Consider the following 18902-nt stretch of genomic DNA (forward strand, 5'->3'; position numbering starts at 1 on the left):
ATTCTTGTGTTGTGGAGTGCCTATTGTTGCTCACACAATGCCAGCAAAACCGCACACTGCCAGGATGGATGGTGCATGCACAAAACGTGGTCAGAGAGCAGTCCATTAGAAGTGGCATAAAAGTGAGCACAAGGTGTACATGTACATTGTATGCACTTGCATATGTACTGGTACATGTACATACGTGTACATGTACCAGGACAGTTGGCTGTTAATGTGTGCACTGAATCAATATTTTGATAGCTTCCAAACTGCAGCAAAACAGTTTGTTAAGCTCTTGATAAATTCTCCGCGTATATATCCTCTCCTGTAGAATGTTTCTCTCCAGCAACTGACATTTGTGGTCGGCAGTTTTCGGGATGTTGTCTTTGAAAACAAAATGGATCAAGGAAACTCAGTTTAATTTACACTGTGGGCCAGGTACTTGCTGCTGTTATAGACTAGAACTAGGAAGGGAATGTTCTGTTAAATTTTCCAGGCTTTTCCATACTGCCAGAAATAGCTGGCTTTTCCATTCTGCCAGAAATAGCCTGTGGGAATCCTTTAAACGGACACAGGATTCCTTCAGAAAATTGTTTCCACAATGTGGAAGGTATGAACAAAGTTGCCTTTAATAAACGCAACGTTTCCATAGAATTTCTAAACAGGTGAATTCATGTTACAAGTTTCCAGTTTACGTGTCGGGCAAATATTGATCCCTCGTGTCTGCCTGTTCTAACACGGTGCCTTCATAATATGAAGTCTTCCTCTCTCAAGTAATGGTGGCCGCCTCTTTAAACTACATGCACCATTGGATCCCCGCCGGGATGGAGACTAAAATGTCAACATTTTCTTTCATCGGAACAGCCAGTCCTGGCCGTCGCTCGGCAGCATGGATGTGTCACTCGTGAAACATTCAGTGTTCACCAAAGACCTGTTTGCAGACACACTGTCTATCTTCCTGGTGTACCCCTACGTTTTGCCCAAATAGAGCATCGCAGAGAAGAGTGCAAATTTGTGGGCAGGGTCAAGCGAGGGTGTACCTGATGACAATCATGACATGTAATGAAAGTCAGAGGGATTGTTGTACATGTACATTATAGTGTCTCCTTGTCCTGAAATTTGTATCAGGTATTAATGATGATCGCATTTGAAATTGGAATTTTCCCCCGCAGCCGCCCCAACCTTTTTCATGCTCCGCCCCTACCTCTTTCATGCTTTGCCCCTTGTTTGCACTGGAGGGATGTCAATTAACTACGATTCTAATGCAAGCAAACTCGCAATATTCGTCAGACAAAATACAGTAATGAATGTCTAAGCAGCTTTAAAAAAATGAGCAAAGTTAAATTGCTAATCACTTGAAATTTAGACAGTTGTATACCAGATGAAACCAAGGTTTCCATGACGAAACCGTGTCTCTCCAATAGAGACAGGCTTGAAATCCTGTGAAATCTTTCATTGCCTTTATTCCAGGGGAGAAAGTCGAGTCAAGAATATTGTCTAAATGTTAAGGTTCACAGGTGGGTGTACGTGCCCAGGGTTTGGGATGGGAAGAGAATCTAGATTAATCGCTCGGTTCTTCTCACTTTGACCTTATTAGACTAGACATTTCCAATTTTGCGGTGCTGTCAGAGCTGTCACTGCCCAAAGACAGGTCCACATTTGACGCATTCAGGGCAAAGTCGGATGGCATAACCTGGTCCCCAGTCTATTTTCGCCCGGCCTGCAGCAGGTACATGTAGGTATTAGATACTATGTATGCCATTTGTGGCAGGAACCAGTGTTGGGTAAGAAAAAATGAGAACTCGGAGACCCTTTCGCTTTTCTGTCCAAAATACAAAGGTCGCTCCCTCAGAGAGTCTCGGCAGTAGCTCTCAGTGTCACCATAGAGATGTTATTCAGGCCGGCCGTGGTGAACTACATTGTACCGGAGCATGCCTGAATCCCCATGTGACCAGGCTGACATTCACCATCTACTTGTACATGTACCATACATCCATCTGGTTATGGGAATTCCATTGTCCCACTCGTGTTGTTGACCAATTCTAGCCATACAGCTTCACTGAAAAGTCTAACACATACATTGCCTTGACGACAAATCACAATGCACCTTTTATACAGCTGGTCCAAACTTTGAACTGTATGGTCGATGTACATGTATTGCCCTCGACCACAGAGATTGAAGAACCAAAAGACAACCATTCGAGCAGGGTTCCATTTCCGAACCATACCCATCCCAGAGTCTTTTTGGAATATACTTCCGGTTTGGCATTACATTTCTTTAAAGTGCAAAGACTGCCACAACTTACTTAGTCTCTTTCAAGTCTATGTACATGTATGCATTCAGCCATAAAGTAATTGCTTCAGTGTTTAGCCGCATGGTAATGATGCCATGTCCACCAAGACAAAACCAAAAAAGCGACAAATGTACACATGCACATGTACCTTTAAAAATGGCACCTGAAATGATCGAACCTCGTCCCCAATACCACCCCTGTCTCCGCATACCGTGAATTCAAAACCCACAGTCGCAGCAAATACACAAGGTGACTACATGTAATATGACATCATGAATGTTTAAAAAAAAAATCATCACATTCCCGGGAACCCAGTTATGATTTAATGAAGCCACATTGGCGGCAGCTGTGACCGTGGGAGCGATACCGACATGGGTTCAACCAGAAAGAAGGCCAGACGGTGGGATACCGGTGATTGCGTGGTATTCACCGGTTCACTGCCGGGCCAGGGGACAAAGCCGGTTCACTAGTACATTGGCAGACTGATAACCCAGTCCATAGAAAAACAGCGGACTTGTACTTTTCCCAGTTTAAAGATGTCAGGCGGAATTCAGATTGAAGAGTTAAGCTTAAAATATCCTTACTTCCTTAGCACCATGAGCCAAGATCAGGTTTCCCACAGTCATGAAAAAGCCTGGATAAAAGGTTGTTCGGAAGATCATAGAAGTCATGTGAAATTAAGAAAAATAGATTGTTCTGGAATCATGGAAGTTATGTGAAATTGGGGAAAATAGCATGTTCTGAGATCCTGTTATGAGAGGGAAAACAGTTCTAGAAAAGTCTTTGAAATCAAGATCACGCAAGGGCTATTTTTGATGTACCACTTTGATGTGATAACAGAATGATAAATCTACAGGTTATCCATGTCAGTCTGAATTAGTGGCCATGGCAGTCCTCCGGTTCACAATACCAAGACACGTTTCTCTGCAAAGTGGTGCTGATATCATGGAAACCTTCATATTCTAGTCACGGAGTTTGGTTTCTGATTTCTGTTTAACCCCCAAGATTCACTCTTAAAAAATTTTTTAAAATGTAGGTCTGCTGTCTGTAACTAAACTGAAGTTGTTTCTAGTTTGCTGTGAAATTTATAAAGACCTTAAAGTTTGTTGAAACTTGAATTCATTGAAATAAATTCATTTGTGACAAGGAAACCTCCTTGTAAAACTGCCCAGATCTCACGCCTCATAGCCCAAGTAATAAAAGAACAGACAAACAACAAACAAATGTTGTGGCTTGTCAACCTTGCATTCCAGCACCATCCCCTTTGAACCAAGTGATTGCCCGGGATGCGATCAAGCAGCCTTGTGTACGTGACCGCTTGTTTCCTAATAGAGTATCCCGAGAGCTGAGGGGTGTTTTCAGAATAACTGCTGTTCCGGAACATGTCAATATTCCTCCTTCACACTTCAGAAAAGAACGATCCATGTTTGAAAAGCTAAGCTTCCACATCGCTTGGTGCTGGTATTTTTAGAAGACAACAGAAAATGCCAAGAATACTTTAAATTCAAGATACATGTCTTAGTCCTAACAATTACCTGTCATCTTCCCGGTCAATTGGTCATACCGCCTTCATGGTTGGACATGTATAAATTTTAAAAAGCAAGAAGTTTTCAAATTTAATTCTTGCAATTCACTTGACAGTACACATCTGAAAACTGTCACATTTGAAACAGGCACCTTACAGACTCCTCTGTGATGAAAGCCAGATACGACAGAAAACACATATTTATATTTCTTCATGGTATTCACGCTTTGACTGTCTCTCTCTTTGCAGCCATTTTTTCTTTTTTTCCACGGACATTTTTTCCACGGACTCTTTAAACTGACAGCTGAGCCCTTCCAGCCCAGAATCACAATCTGACCTTCCCATGAAAATGATTTGGCAGAGATTCCAAGCATAGTCTGCGAAGTTTGCCTGCCTTACTCATCGTCGGTAAGCTGCTCCGCGAGGGGCCGGACCAAAACTCGTCCGGGTTTATCTCGACGCCAAAGATGCTTTCAGCAGTATCGGATTACTCCAGCCAGCTGTGATGCATTGTGGGGCCTGGACCCAGGCTGGCTGGCTTTAAAAAAAACTCAAGATGCCAAACGTAGATTTGCTACATTTCCTTTTTTTATTCTTGGCTGTTTAATGCATGCACATCATTGGAAATCCAATAGTTTTTATGGTGGATCAGTTTGCCTGTATTACTTCCTAGTGGTATTGTGTTTACATGACTGTTTAGCTGGGTAACTCTACACTTTGCCTACCTGCCATAGTTTTCTTGCTCTTCGTTGATGTACACGTATGTTCAAATGTGCTGATTACAGGGCATGATGGCGTAGATTGGTCAAGGTATTAATGCTGGGATTGTGCCCATTCTAATGAAAACGCAAAGTAACAATTCACACCAGCCTGGTTCACATTTGGTTGTTTCACCCTCTCATGCCCCGACTGGTCAGACAAGATCTTTAATTTTACATAGTCCAGTCTCATCTTACAGTTTTTCTTTAGGAAATTTTGTTGCAAGAGAAAATGAGACGAGGGACTACCTGTACCTGTATGTATGTGGCATGGCACAGGGTTCTGTGTAGGCCCTGTGTGTTGTTGGGTCTGCATTTCAGTGAAGCTACAGGAACATATACTGTATGTCTAATTTTTCAAGCCCAACCGGCCTGCCCAAATAAATCAAGACATCATAAACATGCATGAACCTGTCCTGAGTGTCCTCACATCCACACCAAAACAAGTCTCAAGAATGGGGGATTTTTATCACCCTATTTTGTTGGGAAGGGTGCAATGCAATTATCACCAGACTGGTAGATATGACAGGGCCCCATGGTGGGGCCTCCTGTCATTGAGGGTTCAGAGTGCTGTGACTGACAGGTGAAAGGCACAATGCTCTGATCTTCCCCCCCCCACCTCTCATGGGAGGTTCGGGGAGCAGGGGTCTGCCACTCAGGCTCTAATGCTCTAGCTGTATGCTCTAACTGTGGTGTTACGGGCCAGCAGAAGGTTCCTGGAAAGCTCTTTAGGAAAACTGGGTTCCAAGACCCAAGTGTGTACCGGGGTACAAAACGAGGCCAGCTTTGGTGTGTTTTTTAAGCTGGTGAGTCTGGGTGTAATTCTTGGTGTACAGTCGGTGCTGAATTGCGGCCCAGGTTTGAAAGTTCAAGGTGGCATGTCTTTTTTTTTTTAACAATCAGGTTTCTTGTACCAAGGGAGTTGTCTCTGGTGGCCCATCCAGTCATGACGTTAATATCAATTTTGACACATCTAATGAAATCTTCAGGGAGCAGACTTGAGTTTTGAGAGCAGAGCTGTTTCATTTTCAGGTTCTGTTTGAGACCCGGTGGTCAAAGTGGATCACAGTTGGACCAACCTGGACTTAGTGAAACTAAATCAGGGCTTCGGGGCTCTAACCACCCGCCGGACATCTGGGCTTAAAAGTTTTATCAAGTGACTCAGATTCCACTCGCAGTTTCCAAGACCAGTCTGATGGTCTTGATTTTTTTTCCTTCCACTGACATTTTCTTATTGATCTCAGTTGTTCAAGTACACAAGAAGCTGCTAGAGGTTAGCCCTAATATCTACAGTTACACATGTACGTATGTTTGTACATCTAGGCAATTGGTAATTTCATTAGATGAGAAATAGGTCAAAACATTCTTGAATTACCAATTCCACCTTGTTGCAGGTAGTATACTTGTGCTGTGTTGAATGGATGAAAAACAAACAGCACATAGGCATATCCATCGAAATTTCTGTGATGGACCCCAAAAACGTGTCTCGTCTCTGTCAAAAGATTCACCAGAAGCTGGCTTTTGGTAGAATTTGTAGGATTCTGTCAGATGAGGGTTAAAAGATGATGTTAGCATGCTCCCAATAGAGGAAGTCCTTGCAGGTTCTTCTGTTCATCTAGATCCATGGTTATTTCATGTATTAGTTTGCTGGCGTACATGTAGTTAGAGGGCCTTGGGAACTAGGTCTAGATTTCACGAGCCAGTCTGGCCCATTTTCTCTAAAGCCCTAGACTTACGTTGTGGCGTGTCATTTCTGGCGAGTCTGATCCGCACTCGGCCCAGTCCTTAGCTCCCCCACCTGGAGGGGCCTTACACAACCACGCCAGTCATCCCTCACCCGCTACCTGCTGTCAGTGGCCTTCTCAAATGGTACAACAATGCAGGTATTCATGTCTGACATCACAAAAGATCCAGGGATCCCCTGGGCTGCAAGGGTCCATCAGCTCTCACTGTCTGGAAATTAGCCAGTGGACTGTCAGGAATCAAGGGAAGTCACCGTCCAGTTGTTTGGATCGAGAGCAAGTGGAAGAGTCATCTTTGGGAGAAGAGGGCTGATTGAGTTTCAAAGAAACTTTCCGTTGGAACAGTTTGGATTGTGGAGTGATATTTAACTAGTGTTGTAGCGTACCTGCATATACGTGTACATATACTGTAGTCTTTTCCCACTAGACAAATCTCGGGGTTGACGCAGGGTTGAAAACTGGTGACAATTCACACTTGAACATTTTCAATCAGGTGTCAACCCTGCTGTCAACCCCAGATTGTTTTCAACCACAGTTGAAGTCAACCCTGCTCCTGACCGGGGTTGAGAATTTCTCACCTGGGTTGAAAATGTTTCGTGCTCATTTCCGGGTTGAACTCAACCCGATAAGCACGGTTCGCACGAAACAAGTGTAAAACAACACCGGTTGAACGTGGGGTTGAAAAATCCAATTCTCAACCCAGGGCGGTCATGAGTTTGCCCAGGGTTGAGTTCAGCCTGGTTTGAGAGGCTACGGTGTAAAAAGGGCCTTCTGATCAGCAGAAGCTCACTCCAAATTTTACAAGAATGAGGCAGATTTGATATATGATACACATCTACACACACGCACTATATATATGCAGCGAATGTCATCGTGCATGCTCTTAAAGTTCAGTCGGTGATATCGCAAAGTTTTCTTTGCTTTTGCTCCGGCATAAATCAACCCATGCATTCCTGTTGCTGCGCCCCCCCTCCATGACAGACGACCAATGTTTCTTTTCAAAAGCCATGTTCCCTCACCAATTCTGACAGATCTGTTCTAACCTGGTACAATTCCTGATAGGGGAAGACTTGTCCCAGCAGACTCTATTGGGGGGGCATCATTATCAGTCACCTGCCTCCATACATATGGACAGTAAATAACCTGTCCCTCAAGCGTAACTTCATAAATCAGAGCAAAAGCATGAGGCCTTCATATGAACGGGGACAAAACTTACAACTGAGGTGTAAGCCTCTCACGTACAGGTACATGTATGGCCTAATACAAAATACTGGTATACAGGTCCATTACTGAAGCCCAGTCCAGTCAATTTGGAAGGTTAGTAAGGCATGTTTAGTCTTACTTGTATCTGAAATCTACAGGTTGCATACAACATACAAACCCTTTCTCTCAAGTTCATTTGTGCATAAGGCCAAACAAAGAAATAGCTGTTTCCGGTTACCAGATCCAACCTAGCTAATCACGCGGAACCTGTATCTTTTTATTCTACAAATCAATAAAATATAAAAACTTATGGTGCCATTTGACCCTAATTTTTGGGGCCTTAAAGATTTAGAGTAAAAAAAATATTTTACCCAACCAACCACCCTAATTTCTTTTTCAGTGTAATAGGAAATACAACCAATTTTTTGTTTGGCCTAAGTAAATTAAGAACTGCACCTGCATTGTACAATGTACTTATACATGTACATGTATGTAGCGCACTGTTCACACAAGCCACACATGGTTCAAACCATGATCGTTAGAACTACTGGAGTAAATTGAACAATAAATTATTGTCAAAACAAAAATACACATATAAACTCTGTGTGTGTGTTTTTTTTTCATGTCTAAGGCTTCCAGTTGGCAAATTTTTAATATTTATAGTCAAAGTTTGTAAATATTCACCATTTGGCACAGCAGGTGACCGGCTGCAGGCCCCTGGCGTTGTTTGCCGGACATTCTAATAATCAGAAGGTATGTAGGTTGATATTAGAATCTTGGTAGGAGGTTGGATGCAAGGGAGTGGGAGAAAGCCTTCAGAGAAGTATATCGGAAGATGCCAGTCATCTTACAGTTTGTCGCACGCTCAAGCGGTAAATACGGAAATGGAGCAGGCGAAGAGGTTTCACCTCACCCTAGGAGAGTGGATGCGGGGCGCCAGGCTACAGCTGTGCTCACAGTGCATAGAGGAAGACGGGGTGAAGACCATCTGGGATTGGCTGACCCGTGGATGATTTATCCAAGCAACTGTGATTATGATGTTACTCGCGACCTAGAAGTCTTTGGGAAGGACGTTAAGGATTACAGAGGAAATAAGAACAGATGTTTTGTGTTTTCTTACGCACCCTTTCTCTTCAAGGTACATGAATCAATCATCAGAATGTTGTTGAGTCTATCCACTGTCCTTTATTTTTGGGGGGTCCCTTTTTTAGATATTTATTTCAGGGATGACAAATTGTTGCAGTAAACCGTCCAGAAAGTACCTGTAAATATCAAAAATTTCAGCTACTGGTAAAAGGAAATTTTGCCCCATGTACAACCACATGTATCTTGCCTATGCCTTCAAAAACTCAACCGCAGAGGAGGCACAGCGGAAGCAAGGCACTCCGAGTGCCGCTTCTAATTAGGCCATGATGAATATTCATGGTCCCTCATGGGCGACCTGGTTGCTAGGGCTCGTACACCTTGTTGCTATCGTGGGCAGCAGGTACATGTATATGTAGGGCCCTTCAAAGCCTTCACCTTTTCACTGGCTCCAGGGCATACGGGGTTCATGCCTGGCTTTCATTGAGAACACTTGATATGACAATGTTGACATATGTCACCTTTTGTGGAAAATCCTTTTTTACAAAGTTCACCTTCTTTTGAATTGAAAACAAGGGTGTCCTTCAAAAACTTTGTCTGAAAGGTTGTTATTAAAACTCTGCCCACATGTACACGTAACTTGTACAAGCCCATGCGCATGTATCCTGTCCACTGTTATAAAAATCAAATGTACATGGGCGTGTACATGTACAGATTGAACTTAAAATCTTTTTTCTTTTTTCTTTTTTTTTATCATGCCAGCCTGGAGGATTTTCTATCAAGATGAATCAATATTTTTTATGTGTTGTTTGGTTGGATTTAACCTCTCCCGGTCAGGATTGCATATTCTTAGCCAGGTACAGCTGCCAAGGCATAAATCACACAGAAGTAGAAGCTAAGTTATGGTAGAAGGCCTGACTTGGGACTTGTACTTGGGGACAGCCAGAAGGCCAAGTATGGCAGCCATAATTAGGGGAATAAATTTAGCCGATAGGAAGGCAAGACAACACATGTTCTTTCCATCCATCTCCCAGATCTAACAGTGTTACTTATTTGGATCGTTTTTCCTATGACAACTTTTTTGTGTTTATTTTTAAGATGATATTAAATTGATTGGGATTTTGTCTGGCAGCACAAATGTTGATATTTTTGTTGGGGGGAGGGGCTGAAGTAGGTATGTTATGACTGTTCATAACGCTTTCGAAATTGTGTCCTGTAAACTGAGGTTGTATGAAATGTACCTGTACCCTGTCCCCTACTCCCCACCGCCCGGGGCCGTATCCTGCTAAATTCAATTCCCATTCCAGCCCTATCCCACCTCCTCCCAAGGTATCTTTGATGAGAAAAAGTGAAAACACGAACATTTGTACTGAAATGCAGCTGTGCTGCTCAAAACTGTACAAATTAAGTGCGATAAACATAACTGTTAATCAAATTATAACAATGTGTACACGTGTAACAGACAACAGATTCCAGAGATTTAGTTGTCCCAAACTATCATTGGTTCCATTTCATCTACCCTGGTAGAAAGAAACTCATTTGGGCCTCCCAAACAAAACAAGGACGAACAAGTCCAGAATAAACAAATGAAGAGTCCAGTCTTGGCTCTTATGTAGTGCAGGTTCATGATTACCTGGTAATTCATCAGTGTGACCTCACATCTGGCCTTGGGGGTCACCTGGCTATTTTTATCCACACCTCAGCTGGTCTGACAGTTGCTCCTTATGCCCAAGTCCTTCTTTGGGAGATGCTCATTCAACTGCCTGGACAGCTAGAGTGTAACTTCAAAGAAATGTGCAGTTGATATCTACACCTGGGGAGCAAAAGCCACGGTCCGAAAACAGTGGCAAACGCTGGCGAGGAGCTCACCAACCAAAGCGGAGGAGAGTAGGCAGGAAGGCTACAAGAAGACAAAGCGCATAAGGCACTCCCTTCCTGACCATACTGACTTCGGGCACATCGCACGCTGCTGCCGCTCCAGTGCGGGTCTTGCAGCACTCAAGCGAGCAAAGTCATCATCGATGATGACTTTGCTCGACTGCCACAGAAGAAGAATTTCAAGTACAACTGAGTTCCATGTGACTGTATTTCCATGCATACGCACATACCAGTTCATCATTTGGTGAATTACTCTAAAATGGTTTTGCAAACATCACACACCCAAAGCTCAGTGTATTCGTATTTTTATTCGCTTTTAAACTGATGGTTTTAATTTTTATTCTTTTGGCAAAGTGAAAAAAAGATGCTTGAAAGGTTTGAAATATTATGTTAGTTTAAGGACAGCCAAAAAGTGGCGGGAAAAAATCCAATCATTCAGAACTCGCAATGGATGAAAATGACAGGAACAATGATTACAAAGTTAAGTCGTCTTGATTACTGGACAGCTGAAAATGACAGTATTTCAGCCCAGGACTTTGAAAAAGTACATTTACTTGGGAAGTAAAGCAACTGAGAGGTAGAATCCTCTCCCATCTGCTCCAGATGTCGTCTGAAAACTTCTGACCTACTCACCTACAAAATACCAATGTAAAGTACAAGTTGTGTCACGGATACCTCATCTTTGCCCTCGCATTTTTGTTTCCGACCAGGAAAAAATGATTACAGCAAAGTGTAAACTAGCTGAGGTTGCTGGCTCGGCCAATTAGCATCCCAGTGACGGAATGCGAGATGAAAACCAGCGAGAGGTCGGTAACTCAGATGTGATATCAAGATCCCCAGGTCTGATAGTGCTCGGATTGTGTTTGGGACTTCCTCATGGGATCTGACCTCCTCAATTCAATTAGTGCAAGCTGGCCCTGGGTTATGGACACCAACCAAATTGAAATAAGAGACAAAGAAAGGCAAATAATAAAAACTCCGCGAGTTTGTGGGAAGCTTACAGAAGACATGGAAACAGATGCTGGACGTGAAGTGTTCAGCTTTAGAAAACTTCAGTCCAGATTTATCTTTTTCTTCACTTGACCGTGATATTTTTCTTTCTTTTATTTTTAATGGACCACTTTTTTTTTCACAGGCCAAACCATCAGGGCGGTTGGTCTCCAAATTCTTTTTGGATGTTTCAATCCATCAACTTTGGAATCAGTGTTTTTGGTGTCCTTGACAGTGGCACCATTCAAAATCTCCAAATCTCCAATAAGATTTAGATCCATCGCTTTCAGGTTACTGATACATGTATCTCTCTATTGCTAGAAAATTTTGACCGTATTTGGATAGATGTTAAGTGCATGACATCATGTTAGTCATTGTATGCCTTTCCAAAATGACCTGATCACGACCTGTTGGATGTCCGGACAAAATCTTCCAAGCCCGTCTCTCTTTAATGTGGCATCACTAATTGGGAATTCATCATCCTCATGCAAGCCAGACATGAACCGCCTGGTATCCCCTGGAGCCATTAGAGGTGAAAGATTTGAGGGGCCCCTACTTATACCTGCAGCCCACGATAGCAACAAGGTGTAGGAGCCCTAGCAACCAGGTCACCCGTGAGGGACCATGAATATTCATCATGGCCTAATTAGAAGCGACAGTGGGGAGAGTCTTGCTTCGTCCGTCCGTGCCGCAGCTCTTCTCTGCCGCCGTGAGCTGTCATACCTCGGCTGTCCAATTTGCATTCTTCATTCAAACGTTTGTGTAATTTCAGAGTGCAGTTTTCATTTCAGGGATCGTGTAATATTATCGCCGTAAATTACGAGTACTTAATCATTCATCGAGGTGATGCATTTTGTCTACGCTTTTCAACACGGATGCAAATGTGGGAACGTACATGTAAAATATGTTGTTGATCCAACTGGCAAGCTACGCCTAATTTTTACTGTTAATTTTTTCGTTGTTGTTTTTTATCCTATTCTGCAATAATTATACAAAAGTCCTTGGAAGCTCAGCGAGTTCCTTCCCTTTAAAAAGATGGTGTTCTTGTGGTTGTTAATAACACGAGAACTGAAATGCCCCAGTTTTTGGTTGTTTCAGGAACTGGTTGCTACTTGCCAAAATAAGGACATTCCAAACTACCAGAACATATTAAGTTGACAGTTGATGGAGGAATCCAGTTGTCTCAGTTGCTTTGGAGTGCATCACTTACGGGCGCTACTTTGCAGCAAAAGTACAATTTATGTGCAACTTGTACTCGCCCACGCATTGGAAATTGTTGAGATCATCCCTCCCAATCCCGCCCACTATTTCTTCAAACAGCCCCAAAGAGCTGCCTGAAACTTGCCCCATAGATTTTGTTCACAATCGTCCCCTCGAATCCAGTCAGTCAGGAATACACATGTATGTACATGTACATGTGCGTGGACTGTGCGTGTACATGTACAGTACTGTACACCAGTAGAATGCATACTGTGTACAACTGTACATGTATAACCCTGGTGCAGGCTGCGGAGTCAGGCAAGCACAATGGGGCATGAACTGCGCTGTTTATTTTGGGGTGGAGGGCCAGACATTGTGTTTTCCCCCAATCCCGATCCACGCAAATTGCCTCTTCAGCGACCAACACAGTTGAGTGATGATGAACAAGCCTTATTTTGACTGGGTTTTCTCCTGTTTTTTTTTTCCCTCTGGCTGGATATTTGTTCAGCGGTTAAGAGAAAAAACTAACATTTCATAGACAGGACAGTGGATGAAAATGGAGCCAAATGTTGTTGAACTGGTTTTTTGGAATGAAAGCTATCTTAAGTGGCCTTGCCAGCGGCCTTGTTGAGGATAAACGGTGTTTACTGGCAGAAGTTTTCTGGAAGGTTTTTGAATTGGGTTGTTCTCTCCGAGCCCAAATCTGACTGAGATGTTTCACATTGTACAGACCGGTACATGTACATGTGGCCTGGTGAAAATATTAAAAAGATATATATTTCAAAAAAAATAAATAAATGATAGTTGATTGACCTCTTTGTCAAAGTCCCCTCAAAATTGGTTGTATTTTAAATCAGATTTGTTTTTCATGACTAGATTTGCTGTCCAAGTGTTTCATGGAATTCTTACAAAGCGTCACTTATCTGAGAATCTGCTTTTTTTTCCCCTGAGACCAGTCCTTCCTGTGACTGAACACATTCGTCATCAAAAATGGTGGACAGGATTTTGAAGCCTTAACAGCTCCAGAGCAACCCATCTGCAGTAGCTCACATACATGGAACAGTAACGGGCTCAGTACCTGAATCTTAACATTCTGTTAAAAGGGATAGAAAAACACTTGAGTAATCCCCTCAATGGACATAAATACTCAGCATAGAATCCCCTAATCCTTACAGTGGATGGCCCCCTTACAATTCTTCATTCGTGTCAAAGGTTAATCCCCTCGGTGATTTCTGCTCCACGCACTGGCCTGGTGGCACGAGGTTACTCTCCCCTCTCAGAGAGGAAAAAGGTAAACCTCATTGTGAGGAAACCCTACATGGATAAATCTCAGTTGAATGTAAGAGCACAGTTTAATACAATGCACTCAGTGGCTGTGAACGCATTTCTATCACGGGGCCAGGTTTTAGGATTAATTTACGTGTCAATCGTGAGAAAAAAAACCTGAAATTTCCTTCTAAAAATTCATTGAAAGCCTGTCATCAGTGATAAGTCTTTGCGAGAAAAAGTGACTTGTCTTGCAACAGTTTCCTCGTCCATGCTGATGCGCATCGATGCACTGTAAATTCAGGAATGACGCTCATGTTCGGGCGGACATTTTATGTTGATTTATGCCGTTTGCAGTGAGGAGATGGGCATGAAGTGAATACGAGTGTTCGCATTCGCACACACAGGTGGATATTCCCCTCATGCACTCTCACTGAGTGCATTACCTCACTGACGGACTAGAAAGTGTAACACAAGTATCTCACCCCACGTCAATCCCCGCCCCTGCTGTATTCTTGTATCGGATAACAGGAGAGTAACTAAGCCTTGCTCGGTGTCAATGCTGATTTCACACAAACCACTTGGGAGCGGCCCGTCTGCTGAATTCACAGTATATGAACATGTATCCTGGGGACTACCGGGGACTACGGGGGTTGGGTGGTGATTGCCAGTCTGTCTAAATCCATTGAAATCGGAGTCCTGTTTTATTGGGTTCATAATTCGTGGCATTGATGGGGGAGCTTTTTCCTGGCCTGTTTCTCATGACAAGGAAGGCCAGTGTTGGTGACCTTCTCTGGGTGTTTGCTGGGATGAACCCTGCTGTTCACAAACCAGATGGCCCATTATTCGGTTGGGTATTCTCACCGTCTGGGAACTGGTGCGGATCCCGAGGAAAGAGAGGCTATTTTTGTGCCTCTTGGAGAATGAGGGGAGTCCATTTCTTGGGCTGGTCAGAGTTGCATGACTACAGGTGGCGACGGAAGAAACTGCTTCTGAAAATTGGCTTGATCGAAGATCGAAATTGAATTGTTCTCTAGACTTTGTTGCCTCAGGTGAAGTCTCTCAGGAACAAGAAAACTAGCTCGGGTACAGGCTCATTTTGGACTGAAGTGTGGAGCACCAAAGGGCAGAAGAAACATACCAGGCATACACACTGAGGTTTCATTCAGGATTTCAAACCCAATGTAACCAGGGGTTTAAGATTTGGAATAAGTTGCAATTTATGCAGAAGTAACCCGGCACTAATGTAGCAAGCAGTCACAGACGATCACAGACAGATTTCAGTATCACTCTGTTTATAGATGGGTCTGCTCTGTCTAACAAATCAGCCACTATATATGTAGTATTTCTTATGTTTCAAGATGTTTCCCCAAGTGGAGGGACTTTGGACTTGTCCAAATCATTGTTCATTAAGTCCAGTTGCGTCGGAGCACATTTAATATGCATGCATATGTGGATGCTTGTTCCTTTTATTAGAAAAAAAAAACGGTCTTTCAGCCCACTGCATTCATGTGTTGTGGGTGCGGCAGGCACACGGCGCTATTCAACCTCAAATAGCTTGGGTTACAGTTGACAATGGCATGCCCCGATGGAAAGCGCCCCCGTGAAGAGGTGAAAATGAATTTCACGGTGTGAGCTGGGAGTGTACATGTACTGGCTGTCGTGTGCTGTACTCACAGGACAATACGGCCGTTTCACAGTAGGGCGCCACCGAGAGTTTGCAACGCGTTGGCCAATCACAATGCTCGAAATTTGTCGACCCTTTCTAAACGCGCATCGGGTCGACAACTTTCGCGCATTGTGATTGGCCAACGCGTTGCAAACTCTTGGCGGCGCACTATTGTGAAACGGCCGTATTATGCTTCTGTTTGGATCAGGGTTATAATGAATGCCTACATGGACATGTAGGTCCACATACACAGGTTGCTCGCCGTACATGTACATTCATGTGTAATCCACAGACTGAGTTTGAAGTATGTAGGCCTACCCACACCACCGTAAACTAATACATATGTACGTACCACTGCACCTGAAGCGTTGTTAATGAGTTTCATGGATCTGTGCATCTGTAAATAGTGAGAAGCACAAATACATGGACACTTTTTGGAGTATTGTTTCCATGTTCTCTTGTGCTGGTTATGTCTGAGCACGGAGGAATAAGAACACGGATTCACAGTTTTTGTGTCTGATTTGAGTCGGAGTATTGTGCCAAAGTTTTATATTTTGACAATCTGAGGACCTTGCTATTAAGCATAGAGTAATGCTCAAGATCTTGCCTAAGTTTGTACCGGTATACAGTGCATTCCATACATGTGTGGGCAACTTTACATGACTATGTGCACTGTACATACACATGTAGATTGCCATGTCTTTATGAACTCACATTGCAGACACTACCACAAGCCTAGAGGTTGGTTGAAACCAAAATGGACGCATGAGAGAACCAGACATCTTCACATGTACATGAACATCATAATTGATATGATTAATGGACACCTTTCATGCTGAAGTAACCTCCACCAAGGAATATTCATGTCAGTACAAGGACAGCGCATGTGTAATCCCCAGCAATTTATCACCCGCTGCTGTCACATGCTCGCCAAGCGTTGCAGCATTTGACATGAACCTGCAATATAAAACTCAATTGTTACCCCACCTGGGTCAGATTATGACCTTTGCAACCCAAGGAGGTGTCTGTTGTCGGATCTGGGCCGCACCTGTGGCAGAAGTTGCCTTCATCCCCAGGCTCAGGTGCGGGGTACCAAAAATAATAACACCAAGTTACAAATTTTATGCTCCAGGAGGTTTTGGCATTTCATTTCTTAGGCTGGCCTATATCCTGTCTGCAGTTATTCCAACAATCACCCCCCCCCCATCATTATTACTGTAATGGTATTGCCCGTTGACTGATGTGAACAATGGTAAGGGCCAGACACCAGAAGACAATAGGTCTTAAAACTTATACAAACATCTGGAAATGTTTGGGGTCAGCGGCAATACAGGCTGGGCTATTGTGAACCTGACCTTGTGCTATGTGCTAAGAGAACAAATTGAAAGTTGATTTCTGTGAGAACCACTTCCAACGAGCCCCGCTGTAGTTGTCGTAAATAGAAAGGCAGGGTACATTCGGGATAAGGCTAGGGATCTCCAGTACAGTTAAAGTTGAACAGTAAGTAATCCAAACGGGAGAGTTTGAGTGACATGTAGACCTTGTAGATCTCCCTCCTTTGTTCCAATGAGCAGGTTCCAGGTTCTATAAGGCCAAACCAAAAACAACTGTGTTTCCTGTTACCCGACCCAACCTACATGTAGAAAATCATGCGAAACCTTAATTCAACAAATCAATCAAATATAAAAACTTATGGTGCCTTGCCCTGAGCCTAATTTTGTTTACAACATCCTGTACATTGTATTGTTTTAATTTTTTGGCAAGAGATGGACGGCTCTTCTGTGTTTGTATTTCAACAACCAGCTGCTTTACTACTCAATCACAGTGCTGATATGTAATATTGACGTGCACATGTACAGTATGAATCCGACACTGACTTAGTACCTGTTACCAATATAGGCGCCTCCCCCCTAAAAAATACAGACCATCATCCCACCCTAATTTTTTGGGCTATAAAAATTTAGAGTAAAATAAAACCATTTTACCCAACCAACCACCCTAATTTAATAGGAAACACAACTAATTTTTTGTTTGGCCTAACCTGATCACTGTCTTGTCCTGCCACATTTTTTGGTCAAGAGTTTGATCCCCTGTTGAATTTGCTTTGCAAGTTCCCATTGTATTGTCGTCTTCTGATGATTATAAACATGAAACTGGACAAGTCTGTGATTGCTTGAAGGTCTGCATGAATTTCAGTGTTTCTTATTCTACTCTTGGTCATTTGGATGGGGAAAACCCACAAGAATTTTACATCGCTTGTCTTTATGGTGTCACGCATGGCATAAAAGGGATCCAAGTTCTTTTCAACAGGTTACGAATTACAAGGCTCTAGTGATTATTGTAATTTATGTCTGGAAATCTAATTGAACAATGCTTCTCTTTTCCTCAAGAACATGTCTTCACTGGCCTGCCAGAATTTCCCCTTTGATGTAGAGATAACTATTTTGACTAATCCACTTCTGCTTTCCCGGACATTTGTGGCTGGAAATAAATATTGAAGTTAAAGTGCAGGGCAGCTGTGATGTTCTTTGAAAAATGAGGCTGATCGGTAACAAAGACCTGTCTGCACTTATCTGCTCGTAGTAAAAAGTAAAGCTACCAACAAGGTTGGGGATAGATCTGAAACTTTGCAGGAGTGGACCTTCAAGTGGTCAAAGGGTAAAGGTGTACCCATGTTTGTTTCTTTTAGGTTCACCAAATACCCAGGGCCTTTCCCATTAATCAGAAGGTCGTAAACCAGTACCTACATTGTGCATGTACCACTTGATAAATATGTCCTTACATTACAACCTGCAAGTAGCTCACACTTGAGGAGCTTCCATTTTGATAAACTGTAGTCATGGTGACAGAGCGTTTTAGTACAAGTCAGTGATCCACGTCATGTAAACCCGTTTAATCTGTAATGGCAATTACTTTTTTAACGTTTGACCAATTGCAGAAACTGTTATACACCCACATTTCAGTCATGACAAACATGTTTTCATTGCAATAAACTCTGTGATTGATATCAGTAGGAGGTTTCCTATCAATCGGAAGTTTGTCCAATGCTAATAACGGTTTAAAGTCCACTCATTTAGATTTCATAGTGTAGCAAACACCATGTAAACTCTGTAACAGGTGCACCCGGGCTTGTGGGAGCTGTTGCAATGTTTCCTACTGAGCCACTGCGATAGTTTCCCTTGGGTCTAAATCAAAACCATATGTCCACGCTATGAAATCATTCATATTATGGGAAAAATATAATCCAATGCTTTTATCTTTTCTGTTTATTTTCTGAACAACAAGTCCTTTTGATATTAGTTTTAGTTTTAA

The 18902-nt window shown here is 42.9% G+C and overlaps 1 protein-coding gene across 2 annotated transcripts in view; it reads left to right on the forward strand.

Moving 5' to 3' along the window:
* Positions 1-18902, forward strand: part of LOC110974858 (uncharacterized) — a 51305-nt gene that overhangs the window by 13901 nt on the left and 18502 nt on the right. The window lies entirely within an intron of this gene.

The sequence above is a fragment of the Acanthaster planci genome, linkage group LG06 (genome assembly GCF_054643075.1).
Source record: "Acanthaster planci isolate LZ-2023a linkage group LG06, COTS_SCS, whole genome shotgun sequence".
In the NCBI taxonomy this organism is placed as follows: domain Eukaryota; kingdom Metazoa; phylum Echinodermata; class Asteroidea; order Valvatida; family Acanthasteridae; genus Acanthaster; species Acanthaster planci.